The sequence below is a fragment of the Mesoplodon densirostris genome, chromosome X (assembly GCF_025265405.1).
Source record: "Mesoplodon densirostris isolate mMesDen1 chromosome X, mMesDen1 primary haplotype, whole genome shotgun sequence".
NCBI lineage: Eukaryota > Metazoa > Chordata > Mammalia > Artiodactyla > Ziphiidae > Mesoplodon > Mesoplodon densirostris.
In genome coordinates this window covers 67,801,669-67,819,358 of record NC_082681.1, presented here as the reverse complement: position 1 = coordinate 67,819,358, position 17,690 = coordinate 67,801,669, and the positions used below count along the sequence as shown (strand labels likewise).

The 17,690-nt window shown below is 39.4% G+C and overlaps 1 protein-coding gene across 2 annotated transcripts in view; it reads right to left on the bottom strand.

Annotated features, from left to right (window-relative positions):
* Positions 1-17,690, bottom strand: part of RPS6KA6 (ribosomal protein S6 kinase A6) — a 161,534-nt gene that overhangs the window by 135,498 nt on the left and 8,346 nt on the right. The gene's annotated exons all lie outside the window — the stretch shown is intronic.

Below are 17,690 nucleotides of genomic sequence, written 5' to 3'. Positions count from 1 at the left end.
CCTAGGTTGAGAATCAGGCCCATATTCTGGGTGTCTTTTGTTTGGTCAATTGCTTAAGGGCTTGCTCCCTTTTGGTGAGTGCACTATAATGGTATGTTCACAGTCTAAGACTGTTTTGGGGGAGGATTCTTGCCCATCTGGGACTCCAGCTGGGTTCCTGTACAAAAAGTATGGTGCTGCCTCTTGTGCATAGCTAGATGAATGGCAACGGTATACCAGAGATAACATCTGGCTACAATGGGGAACTTCTGAAATTTCAAAAATTGGTCTTTTTATGTGCACAATTAGAAGCTAAAGGGTTTAAAACTAAACAAATAGAATGGGAAGCCTATTTCAATTAGTACATTGAAGCCTCTCAGTGAGCTCATGAAACCCAAAAGGTTTGCAAATCTAAAACTGCTTCACTTCAGGATACTGTTTCCAAACTCACCGCTGCAAATAAAGATCTATGCTCTCATCTAAATACTCCAGAAAAGGCTCAAGAACCCTCTTCCTCCCCTCTTTCTCCTTTGGCTCCTACGCATCCTAAATTTCCTGAGCTGCCATTCTATCTTTCTGATTCTCCTATTCCTCCTCCAAAATCTTTACCCCCACCTCCTAGCCCTCCCATAAAAACCTTTCCCTTTGTCACTACTTTGAACACTGATGACATTTGCTATCTGGTAGACTACAGGCCTTCATCCCCTGCAGAATTACGGGCCATAGCCAAGGAATTTTCCAAGGCCACTGAGGACACCCTCCACTTTGCAGAATTTAACCTTGTGATATAAACCTATGATCCAGGCTTCTCTGACTTGTATCAACTAAAAGGAATCTTAGTTGGAGAAAATCAAGCCAGACACTGCAAACTACTGCCAGCTGGCTTTACCCTTTAGATGATATCCACAGAAAGAACATCAGTGTGATGGCACCAGCTTCTCAGGTGGCTCGAGCCCTTCATGAAGCAATTCCTTAGGCTTTTCTGCACCCCACTGACTGGGGAAAATTCAGTCTACTACACAAAAACCTGATAAAACTGTCCATGATTATCATTCATACCTAAAGTTAGTATTCTGGGAAAACTCTAGACTACATGCTGGGGTAAACAATATTCAACCCTTTTTAATTCAATTTTTGTTGGGGACTAGATGAGGAACTTGGACTGCTGATGAAATGGGTACAATCAAATTGGGAAACAGTGGTCTCTCCTGATCTAGTCAATTTGGCTAATCAGCTATCTAACAATCAAATGTACAAAAAACTGTAAGACCACTAAAATCATGAATTTGCAACTGCATCAACTGGCTGCTGCTGCTCAGTGGCCACCTCAATGGAAAGACCAGAGTTCCCATAAGGGCCCCTTCCAGAAGCCAAGTGCCTACCACTATTGTAAGTAGACTGGCCACTGGAAGAATTGCCTAAAGTTAAAAAGAAGGTCTTATTAGCAGCCCGAGACCCCTTGATCTGACTTTTTTCATGAACTTTCTGAGAAATTTGAGAAGTGCCTCATTTTTGTACACTCATGAATAGGGATGCTCTGAGGAAAGTTTCAGGGTCTTCCCAGTACTCCCATTGGGAGAACTGGACCTTTTTTAGGAGCCAAGGCTATTACTGTTCTTATGGACACAGGAGCAACTTTGTCTGTCTTGAACCCCACCAGCCTCAAGGCCCCCCTTCTTCAGAGTACAGAAAAAGTACAAATGGTGGCCCTCTTGTCTTTCAAGATAAGCTCTATTTAGGGAACTCGCCAGTTCCTTCTTGCTCCTTCTGTACACCTTTTGGGCTGAGACCTCCTGGAAAAATTACAACCTAATATTTCCTCTTCCCCAAAAGGGGAAATACACTTACAAATCCTTGACTCCTCCAGGTCTACTTCTAACTCTAGTCCTAATATTGAGATCCCCTCCTTGCTCCTGTCTTGTCAACTCCCAATCACAAGGATTTGCTAAATTCTGTTCTTCCTATCTATGGTCCACCTCTTTAAATAACATAGGATGCATTCATTCAGCACTACCAATTAAGATCCAGGTAGACCCTAATAAACCTTTGCCTCACCTCAGATGATACCCTCTCAGGCTTGAGGCCCTGGAAGGAATTTATCTCACTGTAGAGGCACACCTCCAGAAGGGCCTAATGAGCCCATGCCCCAGTCCCTGCAACACACCAATTCCTCCCATATGCAAGCCTCATGGTCAAGGTTGGCATTTTGTTCAAGATCTTCAAGCTATAAACAATACAGTCATACCGTGTCACCCTGTGGTCCCCAACACTCATACCATTCTCGTTAATCCCTCTAACCACACTGTTCTTTACAGTCAGAGATTTATGTAGTGCTTTCTTCAGCATTCCTGTTCACCCAGATAGCCAGTGCCTGTTTGCCTTTATGTGGGAAGGACATCAATTTACTTGGACCGTTATGCCTCAGAGATACACAGAAAGCCCTACTTATTTTTCACAGATCATGAGACAAGACTTGGCCAATTTATATTTTGCCCAAGGCTCTACTTTACTGCAATATGGTGATGACCTTTCGTTATGCTCCCCCATTGAGAAAGCAAGCCTCAAGGATAGCCTACAACTCCTCACTCAGCTAGCACATAAAGAACATAAGGTCTCAAGGGCTAAGTTCCAATTTGTTCAAGATATAAACAAAGAAGGGCAAAGAGTGTTTCTGCTCACCACCCAGTTCTACAAGGATTAAGTCACAACCCACTGCAGTCACTGACCAACAGCACGGTCTGAGAGGAAATTAAGACAATAACAGGATGCTCTGTGCTTTGGACAAGCAGTCCCCTTACATAGTTAGATATATATCTCAGGAAGAATTTTAATGAACCCAGATTCTTGCATCTTCCCATACATAGAAAAGCACTAAAATCATAACTTGAGATATCTGTTCTTCATGACTAGCAGAAATCTTTTAGGAAGATGCATTATGCTTGCCTGCACGTATTCTCCAGCTAAAAAATCATATATATACTGGCTTCTTCCCTACCTCTGTGGAGCAGGTACCTCAGAACTATGGAGAGGCTGTCTCCTGCGCATATAAAAAGGTGTTCATTAAGGTCCTTGAATAAAACTTCAACTCACAACTCTTATGTTGTGTGCTTTTCTTTAAGTCAACAAAACCAAGGTAGGATGCTTGAGTCATTTGTTTACTCCTCAAGGGCTAATGCTGGATACTACACACATCCAAGGCATATCACAGTTTCCCCTTCCTGTCACCAAATGCCAGTTGAGAGGCTTTCCCGGGCTAGTAGGCTATTATAGGAGTGGGGTTCCCAATTTCTCCTTTTATGCAAAACCTTTTATTCCCTTTTAAAGGACAAGAGACACATCCTCTTGTTTAGAATCATGAGGCTGAGTCAGCTTTTTAAACTTTAAAAACTCAGTTGGCCACAGCCCCTGCTTTCGGAAATCCTAATTATTCTCTTCCCTTTCTACTATGAAGTTAATGGAAATACCCTTGGAGTGCTCGTTCAGCCGCACAGAGACAAAAGCATGCCTATCTGCTATTATAGCCAACAGTTGGAACCTGTAACTCAAGGACTTCCACCTTGCCTTTGAGAAATAGCAGCCACTGCTGCCCTTCTGCAGACTACAGAACAGACAGTTACAGGGTCTTCTTTACAAGTGTTTGTCTCTCACTCTGTTGAGGCGCTCAGGAACTCACACTATATACAACACAATCTGCTAGCTGACTTACATCTTATGAAATCTTATTGCTTTCCTCTCCAAATGTCACTTTGTCTCATTGTAACTCCCTAAATACTGCTATTCTCTTACCATTACCAACAGATGGGACCCCACATGACTGCATAACCATAACTGATCTTTTGACTAGTCCACATCCAGATTTACAAGAAACACCTTTAGACAACTCCAATGCTTCTTAGTTTTCCGATGACCCCTACTTACGAAATGATGATGGGCATCTGAAAACTGGGTATGCTATCACTATTCCCTTCACTTTAATAGAATCCAATGCTTGGCCCTTTACTTCTTCAGCCCAACAAGCTGAACTATAAGCACTCATTCATGCCTGCACTCTGGGCTCTGGCAAACATGCTAACATTTACACAGATAGCAGGTATGCTTTTGGAGTAGCTCATGACTTTGAAATGCTTTAGAAACACAGAGGTCTCCTGACCTCAGGGGGGAATGAAATTTAAAGTGGCCCCTTTGTTAAGGCCTTACAGGATGCAATCTTGCTCACAACAAATGACAATAATAATGGTCCTAGCATGTTCCAAAGACAACAATGAGGAAGGAAAGGGGACTAATGAGCAGATAGTGCAGATAGAGCCACTAAGGTGGCAGCATTACAAGATTCAGGCTCCATAAAGGAACCTCCTCCTGTTGGTCATTCTATTTACACTGTGTTACCTACTACTTGGAAGGACACCAAGATTGAAAGGGCATTATCAGAGATGGGCAATTGCATGCTACAGCTAAGGATTTCTGAAGGATGCACATTTGACCAACATACTGGGCTTTGGTATGGGCCAAATTGTTGCCCTGCTCTTTATGAAGTCACTCAAGAACCCATGTTAAGATTAACATATGAAATGACTCATTGGGGAACTGATAAAATGAAAGCCTGGGGAAAACAATACTTTTCGAAACCTTTGCCCACAGTAGCAACCGAAATATGTCAGAGGTGTCAGATCTGTCCTAAGTACAATGCAGAAAAACCTACTCATACTTCTCAAGGCCACTTTCCTTTGCCTCCTGGTTCCTTTGCTGTCTGGCAACTGGATTCTATCCAGCTGCCTCACTCTCAAAGATACAGGTATGTTCTGGTGATGGTTTGCATGTATTCCCATTGGTTAGAAGCATTTCCTTACAAACGAGCAACTGCCCTTGCAGTAGACAAAATACTGTTGGAAAGGATCATTCCTACTTGGGGAATGCCCTTGGAGTTACATAGTAATAAAGGTGCCCACTTCACTGGACAAATTCTAAATGCTGTTTGTGATCTGGCCTGTATTACATTTCCACTGTGCCTGTCATCTTCAATCTTCTGGTCTAGTGGAAAGACCAAGGGCATTATCAAAACTCAACTGGCAAAACACTCTAAGGCCTTCAGCCTTCGTTGGCTTAAATTGCTACCCATAGCTCTATTAAACTGAAGATCTATAACCTTTGGAAAACAGAAACTGTCACCATTTGAAATAATCACTGGAAGACCCATGATTCATGACTCAGGACTGTATGAGCCACTTCTAGTCAAGGGAGACCTTTTACATTATTGTCAAAGTCTCATTAAAGCTCTAAAGAAAAATGAGCACCTGGTTGAAAAATCTTTTCACACTGTGCTCCCAGGGGACAAAGGTATAGACCACCACAATTTATAACCAGGGGACTATGTTTATCGGAAAATACATCTTTTAAAGGACTCCTTACCGCCCAAATGGAAGGGACCCTATCATAATATTTTTAACCAACCCCTGTGCTGCTAACTTAAAAGCACTGATTCTTGGAGCTTCCCTGGTGGCGCAGTGGTTGAGAGTCTGCCTGCCGAGGCAGGGGACGCGGGTTCGTGCCCTGGTCTGGGAAGATCCCACATGCCGTGGAGCGGCTGGGCCCGTGAGCCATGGCCGCTGAGCCTGCGCGTCCAGAGCCTGTGCTCTGCAACGGGAGAGGCCACAACAGTGAGAGGCCCGCCTACCACACAAAAAAAAAAAAAAAATCACTGCTTCTTGGATTAATTTTTCACATTTTATCTTGGATTAAATTTTCACATTTTAAAAAGGTGTTTCCTCCTGAGTGGGCCTCTGAAACAGTTGGAGACCTAAAGCTGAAATGGACCCAGAAGTGAAACAGATGACACCTGATATAGATGGCTCTTCCAAGACTCTGGACCAGGCCAGTACTCTCCATGATCCCCAGCAATGAAATTTCTCTCATTACCCTTGTTCTAATTGTGGTCACCATAGAGTTGTGATATCTCCTTCATTGTGTAATATCTGGTGATACATCAACCTACCACTCTCCTTATACTCCTTCTTATATTAGACACATTTTCAAAGAGTGAAAATTTTCATGAATGGGTTTACACCTAGAATGACAGTTCAGAAAAAGTGACCCTGGCCCTTTGGTCCCCTAGTTTTGAAGGACTATAGAACTGAACTTTTGGGACTCTTCCTTGTGGCTACAGGTTTCTTAATGTTCTGTGCCCTACTACATACAGTGGGCATCCTCTGTTGGTGGTAATTCTATGAAAACCATAGATCTTGCTTTAACTCTGATGGGAATAAGCCTCTGGCCCCAATTCTTGGCCATCTGATTAATCTGTTCAGCTTGGGATTCTTTCAATAACCAAGGCCAATGAGCCACCCTTACTCCCCTTTATATTAAAATGGCTGACTTTTCTTGGGATCGTTCTTTCACTAGAGTTATGTTGTTATAATGTCTCTCTTAATATCCATACAGACCCCTTACGCCTGGGAAAATAATCCCTTAGTCCACATTTCCCAAAGTCTAGCCACTGCAGGAAATCAAACGGACTGTTGGATGTATCATCAGTGCCCCAGGCTACTCACTGAATACTGAGATCCCCTTACCTTAGCTACCTCCAACCTTACTGGTATCACCCCACCATGTCTTGTTTAGAATTCATCTATTCCCCTAGCATATTGTGTCCATCTACTCAAATCCACAGTTCCCTTTCCCTGTTTGGTCAACAGAACTAGACCAAATGCCCAACAGTTCCTTAGGAACATTTGTTCCAAGGGAATCCTGAGGTTACCTGGAAATGTCAGATCCAGCTTCAAAACACCCACATTTACCTCACTGTGCAACAACAAAACATATTATCATGATAACCCCCATTTTGTTTTCAGGATTAATATAATGTTCTTAAAGCAGTTGGCAGTGTCTGACATGTGTTCAATAAATACCTGATGTGTGAATGTTTTCCTGCCAAAAAGAAAATACAGGAAAAAAGTATATGAAACATTTTAGTTAATAATTCACCAAAGGTGCATAATGCTACCTGTGTGCAAAATAATATATCTGTGAGTCAAAAATTACTGCTACATCATCATATGCTACTGATTTAATAGATTTAATTTCAACATACTATCGTGGGAACATTACTCTTAAATAATGATAGAATCATTTTTGGTCAACTTGAAAACAATCTTCCAAATCAACCCATAAAGGAACATACATTCATGCATAGATGCCTTACTTTAAGAATCACAAATTGGAGAGAAGTGAAAAGTATCTTTGTATATTTTTACCATAACACACTTTATCAATTTCACTAACAGTCTTTTAGTTGGGCATTTCCAAAAATAAGTATTTTTGTTTTGCTTTCCACATAGAAGGTTTAATTTGCATCCTGAGTTTTAAACTACTAAATATTTTCAAAAGTTTATTAATAATTATGGCCATTTCCCCAGTAGACTTTTTATATTTTTAATCTTTTAGATTGAATTCTACAGTCAACAGACTACTTATAGATAATTTGATAGCACTTGCAATATTCATTAAAATGATTTGCTTTGATCTTTATGGCTTTCTAATTATACAATATTCCTATTGTTTTTACCCCAATAGGTTAGTCCTTTCAAACATACCCAACTAACCACTGTCACTGCTTCAGGGAAGATTTAAGAAAGGGCAACTGTGTTTCAAATCAATCTGAGTTATTATTTGGGGGAAGTTTTTTGCCTGCAACACATGGCTTGTGAGACCTTAGTTCCCCGACCAGGGACAGAAAGAGTGGAGTCTTTATATTTATTTATTTATTTATTTTAACATCTTTATTGGAGTATAATTGCTTTACAATGGTGTGTTAGTTTCTACTGTACAAGAAAGTGAATCAGCTATAAGTATACATATATCGCCATATTCCCTCCCTCTTGTGTCTCCCTCCAACCCTCCCTATCCCACCCCTCTAGGTGGTCACAAAACACCGAGCTGATCTCCCTGTGCTATGTGGCTGCTTCCCACTAGCTATCTATTTCACATTTGGTAGTGTATATATGTCTATACCACAAGAGCAGACTCTATTTTTTTAACATCTTTATTGGAGTATAATTGCTTTACAATGGTGTGTTAGTTTCTGTTTTATAACAAAGTGAATCAGTTATACATATACATATGTTCCCATATCTCTTCCCTCTTGCATCTCGCTCCCTCCCACCCTCCCTATCCCACCACTCTAGGTGGTCACACACTGGACAGCACAGGAATTCCCCTGAAAAAGTTATCTTTTTAAAAGAGAGTCTCGGGTTGGGAAAGAGAGAACCGCCTCTGAGCTATTCCGTTAGTCAGGTATTTAAAAACAAATATGAGACTCTGCTATAAAGTAAATTAGCTGATAAAACACATCCATGTTCAAATCAAAGCATAAAAACAGAGTCCAAATTTAAATATGAAGGATCATTGAAGTATTTACCATTTCAGGTTACCTGTGTTTTTTTCTTGCGTATTGTTGACAATAACGTTTTTTTAAATTAATTTTTATTGGAGTATAGTTGCTTTACAATGTTGTGTTAATTTCTACTGCACAGCAAAATGAATCAGCCATAGATATACATATATCCCCTCCTTTCTAGATTTCCCTCCCATTTAGGAAACCACAGTTCATTAAGTAGAGTTCCCTGTGCTATACAGTATGTTCCCATCAGTTGTCTATTTTATATATAGTACCAATAGTGTATATGTGTCAATCCCAATATCCCAATTCTTCTCACTCCATCCCTTTCCCCCTTGTTATCCATGCATTTATCCTCTGTGTCCCTATTTCTGCCTGGCAAATAAGGTCATCTTTACCTGAGTCTAGATTCCACATATATGTGTTAATATACAATATTTGTTTTTTTTTTGTTTTTTCTTTCTGACTTACTTCACTCTGTATGGCAGTCTCTAGGTCCATACACATCTCTACAAATGACCCAATTTCGTTCCTTTTAATGGTTGAGTAATATTCCATTGCATATATGTACCACATATTATTTATCCATTCCCCTGTTGATGGACATTTAGGTTGCTTCCATATCCTGGCTATTGTAAATAGTGTTGCTATGAACATTGGGGTGCATGTGTCTTTTTTTTTTTCTTTAACATCTTTATTAGAGTATAATTGCTTTACATTGGTGTGTTAGTTTCTGCTGTATAACAAAGTGAATCAGCTATACATATACATATATCCCCATATTTCCTCCCTCTTGCATCTCCCTCCCACACTCCTTATCCCACCCCTCTAGGTGGACAAAAAGAACCGAGCTGATCTCCCTGTGCTATGTGGCTGCTTCTCACTAGCTATCTATTTTACATTTGGTAGTGTATATATGTCCATGTCATTCGCTCACTTCATCCCAGCTTACCCTTCCCCCTCCCCGTGTCCTCAAGTCCATTCTCTACATCTGTCTTTATTCCTGTCCTGCCCCTAGGTTCTTCAGAATCACTTTTTTTTTAGATTCCATATATATGTGTTAGCATACAGTATTTTTCTCTTTCTGACTTACTTCACTCTGTATGACAGTCCCTAGGTCCATCCACCTCACTACAAATAACTCAATTTCGTTTCTTTTTATGGCTGAGTAATATTCCATTGTATATATGCGCCACATCTTCTTTATTCATTCATCTGTCAATGGACACATAGGTTGCTTCCATGTCCTGGCTATTGAAAATAGAGCTGCAAGGAACATTGTGGTACATGACTCTTTTTGAATTATGATTTTCTCAGGGTATATGCCCAGTAGTGGGATTACTGAGTCATACAGTAGTTTTATTTTTAGTATTTTAAGGAACCTCCATACTGTTTTCCATAGTGGCTGTATCAATTTACATTCCCACAAACAGTTTAAGAGGGTTCTCTTTTCTCCACACCCTCTCCAGCATTTACTGTTTGCAGATTTTGATGATGGCCATTCTGACCAGTGTGAGGTAATACCTCACTGTAGTTTTTTTTTTTTTTTTCTTTTTGCTGTATGCGGGCCTCTCACTGTTGTGGCCTCTCCCGTTGCGGAGCACAGGCTCCGGATGCGCAGGCTCAGCGGCCATGGCTCACGGGCCCAGCCGCTCCGCGGCATATGGGATCCTCCCAGACCGGGGCACGAACCCGTATCCCCTGCATCGGCAGGCGGACTCTTAACCACTGCGCCACCAGGGAGGCCCCTCACTGTAGTTTTTATTGGCATTTCTCTAATCATTAGTGATGTTGAGCAGGTTTTCATATGTTTGTTGGCCATCTATATGTCTTCTTTGGAGAAATGTCTATTTGGGTCTTCTACCCATTTTTTGATTGAGTTGTTTGTTTTTTTGTTATTGAGCTGCATGAGCTGCTTGTATATTTTGGAGATTCAAGGCAATCCCTATAAAATTACCAATGGCATTTTTCACAGAACTAGAAAAAAAAAAATTACCATTTGTATGGAAACACAAAATAACCCGAATAGCCAAAGCAATCTTGAGGAAGAAAAATGGAGCCGGAGGAATCAGGCTCCCTGACTTCAGAGTATACTACAAACCTACAGTAATCAAGACAGCATAGTACTGTCACACAAACAGAAATATAGATCAATGGAACATGATAGAAAGCCCAGAGATAAATTCACACACCTATGGTCCCCTTATCTATGACAAAGGAGGCAAAAATATATTGGGCTGGCCAAAAAGTTCCTTCAGTTTTAAAGGAAAAATAAAAGACACATTTTTCATTTTCACCAAGAACTTTATTGAACAACATATTCACCATTTTCCTCCACTACCTTCTACCATTTTTCAGGCAATTTCATAATTCCATCTTCTCAAAACTTTTTTATCTTTTTGAGCAAAGAACTCTTCCAGGTGCCTTTTACAGTCTTCCAAGGAATTGAAATTTTTTTCCATTAAGAGGATTTTGTAAAGACTGAAATAAATGGAAATCTGAAGGTGCAATGTCTGATGAATATGACAGATGAATCAGAACTTCCCAGCCAAGCTGTAACAGATTTTGCCTGGTCATCAAAGAAACATGCAGTCTTGCGTTATTCTAATGGAAGTTTATGCATTTTCTGTTGACTAATTCTGGACATTTTTGGTCAAGTGTTGGTTTCAGTTGGTCTAATTGGGAGCAGCATTTGTTGGGATTAATGATTTGGTTTTCCAGAAGGAGCTCATAATAGAAGACTCCCTTCCAATCCCAACATACACACAACATCACCTTCTTTGGATGAAGACTGGCCTTTAGTGTGGTTGGTGGTGGTGCATTTCACTTGCCCCACAATCTCTTCCATTCCACATTATTGTACAGTATCAACTTTCCATGGCCCATCACAATTTATTTTAAAAACAGAACATTTTTGTTACATTTCAGTAGAGAATCACATGTGGAAATACAGTCAAGAAGGTTTTTTTTTGCTTAACATACGTGGAATGCAAACATCAAAGTGATTCACATAACCAAGCTGGTGCAAATGATTTTCAGCACTTGATTTGGATATTTTGAGTATGTCGGATATCTCCCGCATGGTATAACGTTGATTGTTCTCAATTAATGTCTCAATTTGATCGCTATCAACTTCAACTGGTCTACCAGACTGTGGAGCATCGTCCAGCAAGAAATCTCCAGCACAAAACTTTGCAAACCAATTTTGACATGTTTGATCAATCACAGCAAAAATCTGTTTTTGCATTTCAGTTGCACTTTTACCTTTCTTGAAATAATAAAGCATAATACACCGAAAATGTAGCTTTTTTCCTTTAATCTTCAATATTAAAATGGCTACACAAAAATTCACCAATTTTGATGTTTTTTAAATGCACGCTATGACAGCTGTCACAATACAATCTAATAAAACTGTTTCAAATGAAGTTAACTACAACTAAGCACTACTAGAGCCATCTTACAGAAAAAACTGAACAAAACTGTTGGCCAACCCAATACAATGGAGAAAAGACAGCCTCTTTATTAGGTGGTGCTGAGAAAACTGGACAGCTAAATGTAGAATGAAATTAGAACACTCCCTAACACCATACACAAAAATAAACTCAAAATGTTCCTATTCCCATTTTTTAAATTGTTTTGGATTTATTATTGTAGGTATTTCCCTTCTCTTGGGTTTCTTGCCTAGAGAAGTTCCTTTACCATTTGTTGTAAAGCTGGTTTGGTGGTGCTGAACTCTCTCAGCTTTTGCTTTTCTGTAAAGGTTTTAATTTCTCCATCAAATCTGAATGAGATCCTTGCTGGGTAGAGTAATCTTGGTTGTAGGTTTTGCTCCTTCATCACTTTAAATATGTCCTGCCAGTCCCTTCTGGCTTGCAGAGTTTCTGCTGAAAGATCAGCTGTTAACCTTATGGGGATTCCCTTGTGTGTTATTTGTTGTTTTTCCCTTGCTGCTCTTATGTTGTCTTTGTATTTAGTTTTTTGACAGTTTGATTAATATGTGTCTTGGCATGTTTATCCTTGGATTTATCCTGTATGGGACTCTCTGTGCTTCCTGGACTTCACTAATTATTTCCTTTAACATATTAGGGAAGTTTTCAACTATAATCTCTTTCAATATTTTCTCAGTCCCTTTCTTTTACTCTTCTTTTTCTGGGACCCCTAAAATTCGAATGTTGGTGCACTTAATGTTGTACCAGAGGTCTCTGAGACTGTCCTCTGTTCTTTTCATTCTTTTTTTCTTTATTCTGCTCTGCAGTAGTTATTTCCACTATTTTATCTTCCAGGTCACTTATCCATTCTTCTGCCTCAGTTATTCTGCTACTGATCCCTTCTAGAGTATTTTTAATTTCATTTATTGTGTTGTTCACCATTCCTTGTTTCCTCTTTAGTTCTTCTAGGTCCTTGTTAAATGTTTTTTGCATTTTCTCTATTCTATTTCCAAGATTTTGGATCAGCTTTACTATCATTATTCTGAATTCTTTTTCAGGTAGACTGCCTATTTCCTCTTCATTTGTTAGGTCTGGTGGGATTTTATCTTGCTCCTTCATCTGCTTTGTGTTTTTCTGTCTTCTCATTTTGCTTATCTTCCTGTGTTTGGGGTCTCCTTTTTGCAGGCTCTAGGTTTGTAGCTCCCGTTGTTTTTGGTGTCTGCCACCAGTGACTAAAGTTGGTTCAGTGGGTTGTTTAGGCTTCCTGGGGTAGGGGACTAGTGCCTGTGTTCTGGTGGATGAGGCTGGATCTTGTCTTTCTGGTGGGCAGGTCCACGTCTGTGGGTGTGTTTTGGGGTGCCTGTGGACTTATTATGATTTTAGGCAGCCTCTCTGCTAATGGGTGGGGTTGTGTTCCTGTCTTGCTAGTTGTTTGGCATAGGGTGTCCAGTACTGTAGCTTGCTGGTCGTTGAGTGAAGGTGGGTGCTGGTGTTGATATGATCTCTGGGAGATTTTCGCCTTTTGATATTACATGGAGCTGGGAGGTCTCTTGTGGACCCGTGTCCTGAAGTTGGCTCTCCCACCTCAGAGGCACAGCACTGACTCCTGGCTGCAGCAACAAAAGCCTTTCATCCACACGGCTCAGAATAAAATGGAGAAAAAGTAGAAAGAAAGAATTAGTAAAAGAAAGAAAGAGAGAGAGAAAGGAAGAAAGAAAGGATAAAATGAAATAAAATAAAGTAAGATAAAATAAAATAAATTTATTGAAATAAAAAAATAAAAAATAATTATTAAGAAAAAAAATTTGAAAAGTAAAAACCAAAAACAAAAATACAGATGGACAGAATCCTAGGACAAATGGTGAAAGCAAAGCTATATAGGCAAAATCTCAGAAAGAAGCATACACATACACACCACAAAAAGAGGAAAAGTGGAAAAAATAATAAATCTTGCTCTCAAAGTCCACCTCCACAATTTGGGATGTTTCATTGTCTATTCAGGTATTCCACAGATGCAGGGTACATCAAGTTGATTGTGGAGATTTAATCTGCTGCTCCTGAGGTTACTGGGAGTAATTTCCCTTTCTCTTCTTTGTTCGCACAGCTCCCGGGGCTCAGCTTTGGATTTGGCCCCGCCTCTGTGTGTAGGTCATGGGAGGGCGTCTGTTCTTCGCTCAGAAAGGACGGGCTTAAAGGAGCAGCTGAGGGCTTCCCTAGTGGCACAGTGGTTGAGGGTCCGTCTGCCGATGCAGCGGATGTGGGTTCGTGCCCCGGTCTAGGAAGATCCCACATGCCACGGAGCGGCTGGGCCCGTGAGCCACGGCCACTGAGCCTGTGCATCCAGAGCCTGTGCTCCGCAATGGGAGAGGCCAGAACAGTGAGAGGCCCGCAAAAAAAAAAAAAAAAAAAATGGAGCAGCTGATTCAGTGGCTCTGGCTCACTCAGGCCAGGGTGAGGGAGGGGCACATAATTCAAAAAGAGTCATGTACCAAAATGTTCATTGCAGCTCTATTTACAATAGCCAGGAGATGGAAGCAATCTAAGTGTCCATCATTGGATGAATGGATAAAGAAGATGTGGCCCATTTATACAATGGAATATTACTCAGCCATAAAAAGAAACGGAATTGAGTTATTTGTAGTGAGGTGGATGGACCTAGAATCTGTCATACAGAGTGAAGTAAGTCAGAAAGAGAAAGACAAATACCGTATGCTAACACACATATATGGAATCTAAGAGAAAAAAATGTCATGAAGAACCTAGGGGTAAGAAAGGAATAAAAACACAGTCCTACTAGAGAATGGACTTGAGGATATGGGGAGGGGGAAGGGTAAGCTGTGAAAAAGTGAGAGAGTGGCATGGACATATATACACTATCAAATATAAAATAGATAGCTAGTGGGAAGCAGCCACATAGCACAGGGAGATCAGCTTGGTGCTTTGTGACCACCGAGCGGGGTGGGATATGGAGGGTGGGAGCGATGGAGATGCAAGAGGGAAGAGATATGGGAACATATGTATATGTATAACTGATTCACTTTGTTATAAAGCAGAAACTAACACAGTGTTGTAAGGCAATTATACTCCAATAAAGATGTTAAAAAAACCTATAGATAACATCATAAAAAGAATAAAATAAAATAAACTCAAAATGGATTAAAGACCTAAATATAAGGCCAGACACTGTAAAACTCTTAGAGGAAAATATAGGCACAACACTCTTTGACATAAATTGCAGCAAGGTCTTTTTTGACCCTCCTCCTAGAGTAATGAAAATAAAAACGAAAATAAACAAATGGGACCTATTAAATTTAAAAGCTTTTGCACAGCAAAGGAAACCATATATAAGACAAAAAGACAACCCTAAGGATGGGAGAAAATATTTGCAAATGAAGCAACTAACAAAGGATTAATCTCCAAACTATCTGTGCTTTTGAATGTTAACTCGCCTTTATCAAGACTCAGTGTCACATCTTCTCTTTTTTCCTTCCACCTTACCACACACAGACTTCTATCTATAAACACTGTCTTACTTAGGTATCTGTTCCATTCCTCTATCACACTGTAAGTTCCCTGAGGAAAGGACCATGCCTTATGACTCTTTGTAACCCCAATATCTAGCATATTATCTAGAATATAATCGATGCTGGAAAAATATTTGTGGAATGGAATGACTGAATTTGTAATCTGAATGAATTAAATGTAAAAATAACTTCAGTAATAAGTAACTGCTATAGGTTTTCCTTAGTTTTTATTAATTTTCTTACTTGAAACATTTAAAAGCAACTTTGAAACTTAATTTCATGAAGTATTTCCAGTAGTCATTTTCCTTATCATTTCTGACTCAATTTTAAAATCTAAGAGCCAACAGAAATTGAACTTCTTCAAAATCATTTTAAAAACACATAGCGGGCCTCCCTGGTGGCGCAAGTGGTTGAGAGTCCGCCTGCCGATGCAGGGGATACGGGTTCGTGCCCCGGTCTGGGAGGATCCCATATGCCGCGGAGCGGCTGGGCCCGTGAGCCATGGTCGCTGAGCCTGCGCGTCCGGAGCCTGTGCTCCGCAACGGGGGAGGCCACAACAGTGAGAGGCCCGCATACCGCAAAAAAAAAAAAAAAAAAAAAAAAAAAAAAAAAACAACAAAAAAAAAACACATAGCTTTGGTCACTCATAAGATTTTTTTTTTTCAAAAAAAGGATAAATTCTTGATAATTCATATATTGCATGGAAGTTATTTCAAAGGTTCATATTTTTTTCAGTAAGGTTCCTAACCCTAAATTTTGTCAGATTAGTACAAACTTAACTTTGCAAACCACATTTTAAAGCCATTTGTCTAAACTGGGCCCCATAGGCTATTTTTTTATATTATTTTATTTTTAAAGGATTGTTTAAAACATATGCAATAGAGATTATAAAAGGCAAACAAACTGTAAAATATTTATCTGACTCTTAACAGAAAAAGTTTACCACTCCTTGGTCTAAACTATATATTTTTTTTTAGTAATTAGAAGAATTTACTTGTAAAAATGCACAAAAGTGTACCAAGTTGGCCTAGCAAATAACAAACTAAAATTATCTACTCTATGGGATTATAATTGCTGTAGTACACACAAATATTGCTTCATCCAGATTATATTCATAATTTCATACCACTCAACCTGTATTTTCAATTTACTTTTACTCCAATGTCCCTTGTACCCTGTAAATTAAGAAACAAAAAGGCCAGCAGAATGGATTCTTATTTTCCATGCTTTTTGAAACCAATAACTTTATTGACAGAAACTTGTGACAATCACCTCCCTTAAGGCAGTAAGAAGAGTATGTTAGATTTTTAGAAGTTGTTAACCTTAATAAGAGACTAATGAATATTCAGTTCACTTTTTGGAACTGGCATAATTCAGTCAAATCATTTTCAGTATTTCATTGTGCCATACTAAGTGTTACAAGGATTTAAAACAAACAGAGTCAAGTACACTGCTTTTTAAAAACAAAGAATCTAAAAATGTAAAAACTGAAATAATGATGATGACATTTCTGTTTCTCTCGAATTAAAAACAGACAATGACTCTAAAGTTACTAAATTTATTCAATTGGGATGAGTCTTCAAAATAATACCCTAATTCAGGATCACTCTGTATCTTCAGAGACGTTATTTCTAGAAAAAGAGTCATGCCACGGCCCTCTTAATAATAACTCTGCAACACAGAGCCCAAAAGTTTAAATAAAAGGGCCTAAGGCAGTCCTATGTTATCTAGCCAAGCCCATGTTTCCCAGTGACTGCTTACATGTATCTGTTAAAATTGGTCACATATGCTATTATTTATCTTGCTACCCAGCTTCTGAATAATCTCATTATGAATACAATGAGGATAAACCTAATTTCAAAATTTTACTACTACTGCTACAATAGCCATTTATGTTCTCTGCCATATTTTAGCATACACCTCAGAAACTTGGAGGTGAAATATACAAAATCAAACACAACCATCACTAGCAACTTGAAGGGTAACTTGCTAACTCAGAAAACCAACATGTAGACTCTTCATTATTTCTATATCAATAACTAAGAGACCCAAATTCAAAGACAATTCATTAGGAAAATATATTTCCTTTCCCATGTAGCAAAAATGACTGTAGAAGAGCACTAAATAAAAGCAAAAGGGACACATGCCCCCAAATAATAATCTTCCTCAACTGCCATAATCCACTGCCAGGAGTGGAGGTACATAAAGCAAAAATAAGACAAATAGAATTGCCGTACATACTGAGGCTCCACTCTTGATAGCTGATTTGAATAGGAGGAAATCTATTAATATTTTTTAAAACTATCAATATTTTTAAAAAGCAAAGGAGTTGGAAGGGGTTATCAGTGAACCTGTGAGTAATTTCACAGG